Source organism: Rattus norvegicus, chromosome 4 (assembly GCF_021556685.1).
Source record: "Rattus norvegicus strain SHRSP/BbbUtx chromosome 4, alternate assembly SHRSP_T2T, whole genome shotgun sequence".
NCBI lineage: Eukaryota > Metazoa > Chordata > Mammalia > Rodentia > Muridae > Rattus > Rattus norvegicus.
This window is the reverse complement of record NC_141537.1, coordinates 29,072,670-29,077,434: the sequence shown is the minus strand read 5'-3', so window position 1 is coordinate 29,077,434 and position 4,765 is coordinate 29,072,670.

Here is a 4,765-nt window from a genome sequence, read left to right as displayed (position 1 = left end):
CAATGTGGTTTTAGGTTGACAAATTCGGAGATGAGATATTTAGCACAGCGAGGTTATTTTCCCTTCTTACACACATTTATTTATTTATTATTTATTTTTGTATTTTATTTATTAAATTATTTTATTCATTTAAATTCCAAAAGTTGCTCCTGTTCCCAGTCCCCTCTCCCTGAGTTTTTACCCCATACTTCTCCCCCTGCCTCTGAGAGGGTGCTCCCTCCCCCAGCCACCTACCCTCACCTCCCCCACCCCCATCATCCCTCTTCTCTGGGGCATCAAGTTTCCACAGGATTAACCACATCCTTTCCCACTGAGACCATACAAGGCTAGCCTCTGCTACACTGTGCCCAGGGCCATGAACCAGCCCATGTATGTTCTTTGGTTTTTGACTTAGTCTCTGGGTGCTCTGAGGAGTCCAGGTTAGTTGACACTGTTGTTCTTCCTATGGGGTTGCAATCCCCTTCACCTCCTTCAATCCTTCCTCTAACTGTTCCATATTGGTTCCTGACCTCAATCCAATGGTTGGCTATAAATATCTGCATTTGTCTCGGTCAGTTGCTGGTAGATCCTGGGACATCCCTGGAAGGCTCCTGTCTACACACACAATAGGGCCTTAGTAATAGTATCAGGATTTGTTGTGCACTCATGGGACGGATCCCAAGTTGGGCTGGTATGTACTTACTGATAAGTGGATATTAGCCAAAAAGTTCAGAATAACCTTGACATAACTGATAGACTGTAGGAAATTTAGAAAGAAGAAAGACCAAAGTGTGGATACCTGAAACCCACTTAGAAGGGTAACAAAATAATCATGGGAGGCAGGGAGGAAACTGGATAGGAGAGCATAGTGGGGTGGGAGGGGAAAAGGAGGGGAAGTATCAGGTATGGGGAAAGACAGGAGGGATGCCCAGAGAGCCAGGAGAACGAAGGGAAATATGCAGCAGTGGGTGTTAGGGGTCAGGAGAACCTCTAGAAAGTCCCAGGTACCTGAGATGTGAGAGGTTACCAGGATTCAATGGGGATGACATTAGCCAAAATGCCCAACAGTGGGGAGGTGGAACTGAAAGAGGTCAACTCCAGTAGGTAGACATTGCTCTCAGTTGAGGCAGGGGACCACCTACTCATCTTCAAAATTTTTAACCCGGAATTGTTCCTGTCTAAAGGAAATGCAGGGACAAAAATAGAGCAGAGGCTGCAAGAAAGACCAACAAGTGACTGTCCCAACTTTTATGTTTTCAATGACTAATATTTTTCTGGTTCCTGTTTGTTTACTTTTTGTTTTAATGTAGTTCCACTCTCAACATACACAGTAATTTCTAAGCCTTCATCTCAGATACCAAAATATTTGACTGTCCTGAAGAATAGAAATGTCTCCTGACACAGTCCATCCTGGACTCATTTCCCAGGTCAGGTGCATAGCTCCTTCCCTATGCTATCCCTTCAGAATCACTTGGAGATTCTTTTTTAAGTTTTTGTTTAGATTAATTTACATATATATGTAAATACACACACACACACACACACACACACACACACACACACACACACACACCATATGGTATGCATGTCTGGTGTCCTCCAAGGTCAGAAGAGGGAGTCAGATCCCATGGAACTGGAGTTACAGATGGTTGTGAGCCACCTTGTGTGTGCTGGGCAACTGAACCTGGTTCCTTTGCAAGAATAGTAAGTTCTCGGCTGCTGAGTCATCTCTTTCGTTCCTTCTGTTTGTTTTTACTAAGTAAATTCTTCTTGCTGAATCTGAAGGTTTCTCCATTCTTACTGAAATCATTAAAGTTAGGTCCCTGGAAAAGAGAGCTTTAGGAACAGGTGACTAATTTGCATGCATGGCCTCTTTATTTGATCTTTACACTTGGTTGGCATCTTGACTATATATATATATATATGTATATATACACATTTCAAATATCATTTTCCTTTAGGATTTTGAAGGCATTGATAAATTATTTTCTAGTTTGCACGTTGCTCTAAGAGGTTCAAAGTTATCCACATGCCTTCTGTTTAGTGTGTAACTTGTTTTACCTCTAGAAAGTAGTTGATCTTTGAGGAGTCATAATATTCTGGAATTATACACTGTGTGCTTGCTGATGGGCCTTTTGCTCCCTTTTGTTCATAGTTGTTGGCATTGCAACATATGGGTTAATGTATGTGTATATGTGAATATGTCAGAATATCAAGCTTATGTGTGTATACATACATATACATATACTTGTGAGCTCAATAATCTGAAGCTTGAGACAGGTTTCTTCTTGATTTCAGATTTCCAAATGTCTCTCCATTTTCTTAAAGCATCTGATCTACAAAACCTGAAATAGAAATTCTTTCACTGTCCTTTCAAAATGTAGTGTTATGTTTAGCTTTTGTCTTTTCAGAAAAGATCTCGCTGTGCTCCTCAGAGTCTACAGGGCTGTATTACAGGTATGTGCTGGCATGGGTGACTTAAAATTGTAATCTTTCAAAGCACACCTTGAAGGTTTTATAGCACATGATTGTTTTTCTAAAGGACTTGGGTGCTGGGACTTTGAGGTGAAATAACCAAAGAAGACATTGCTTTTCTTTCTCATTCTTTATGAGAAGATATGGTTTAAGTATATTGGCTGGCTCTGTAGTTTAAAAAACTATCTTCTGTTGCAAAGATACCGGTATATTTATTTTTCCTTTGGTGAAGATCAATTAGCAAATCCAAGTGGTACATGATGTCCTTATATGAGCTCTTAAAAACTCTCTTAGTTGAATGTGTTTGTGGGGGTGCACATCTTTAAATGCAGCACTTGGGAGGAATTACTGTGGGTTCGCAGCCAGCCTGGTGTACATAGTGAGTTCCAGAAAGACCCAGTGAGATCATGTCTTATCTTAAAAATAACAAAACCAAAATCATCGCAGAGTCCTGAGCCCAAAACAACCCCTCCTCTCCTAACTGAATGGGAGATATTTTCTTGAGCAGTGTAGCCACTGCTGAGAAGCCCACAGACCTATAAATAACCATTATGAAACTTTCTGGATCACAAAAAGAAAAATAATGAAAGTAGAAGTGGTTGGGAAGAGAAAGGGGATTAGTGGGATGAGAAAGGAGCCAAGAAAACACTGAGGGTGAATATACCCAATATGCATTACACACACACACACACACACACACACACACACACACACACACACACACACACACACTAATAGTGAAACCCACTATTTCAGATAACTAATATTGCTATTAAATTCAAAGGACAAAATCTCTCTAATCCTTTCTTTTGGAGGTGATCTCAAAGTCAGTTTGGGCTTCTCTATTTTGATAGCCCTGATAACCTCCTTTCCCGTCTTCACTTCTCTGGTACCAATTTTGCTTTGATAGACATTACACACTTTGGTGGCTACAAAAAGTCCTCACCTTGTCAATCATCTTCCCATCCTCATATTATGTTTCCTCTTTTCATGGTCATGCAAGGACTCAGGTGTTCTGCTGCTTATCTTATTTTGTGACTTCACCATCTTCAAAGCCTTGGAACTCTTTGATGGCTGAATTTGGTCAGGACATAAGAAAGGAACGAATCACATTGTGAGGTCCTAAAAGCTCAGTTTATGTATTCATTTAAACCCTAATGGTCAAATGCAGCAATATTCTGTTTCACCAAAATGTAATACAGATTAGGAAAAGGTGGTCCAGCTTGTGCCCAGCAGGTACTTACTGAAAGAGGATGCTAATGAGCATAAAACAGTGTCTTGAGACCCGGTGAGAGAGAGACCCAACCGCCTGGTCAGGTGGGCACTCCTGAGGCTGCAGAGCGGAAGAGACCACCAACTCTGCTCACCCCTGCCCACATCCCTGGCCCAAGAGGAAACTGTATAAGGCCTCTGGGCTCCCGTGGGGGAGGGCCCAGGAGCGGCAGGACCCCTGTCCCTGAGACACCGCCGGAACCTGAAAGAAACAGACCGGATAAACAGTTCTCTGCACCCAAATCCCGTGGGAGGGAGAGCTAAACCTTCAGAGAGGCAGACAAGCCTGGGAAACCAGAAGTGACTGCTCCCTGCACACACATCTCGGACGCCAGAGGAAAAAGCCAAAGACCATCTGGAACCCTGGTGCACTGAAGCTCCCGGAAGGGGCGGCACAGGTCTTCCTGGTTGCTGCCGCTGCAGAGAGCCCGTGGGGAGCACCCCACGAGCGAACCTGAGCCTCAGGACCACAGGTAAGACCAAATTTTCTGCTGCAAGAAAGCTGCCTGGTGAACTCAAGACACAGGCCCACAGGAACAGCTGAAGACCTGTAGAGAGGAAAAACTATACGCCAGAAAGCAGAACACTCTGTCCCCATAACTGACTGAAAGAGAGGAAAACAGGTCTACAGCACTCCTGTCACACAGGCTTATAGGACAGTCTAGCCACTGTCAGAAATAGCAGAACAAAGTAACACTAGAGATAATCTGATGGCGAGAGGCAAGCGCAGGAACCCAAGCAACAGAAACCAAGACTACATGCCATCATCGGAGCCCAATTCTCCCACCAAAACAAACATGGAATATCCAAACACACCAGAAAAGCAAGATCTAGTTACAAAATCATATTTGATCATGATGCTGGAGGACTTCAAGAAAGACATGAACACACTTAGGGAAGCACAGGAAAACATTAATAAACAAGTAAAAGCCTACAGAGAGGAATCGCAAAAATCCCTGAAAGAATTCCAGGAAAACACAATCAAACAGTTGAAGGAATTAAAAATGGAAATAGAAGCAATCAAGAAAGAACACATGGA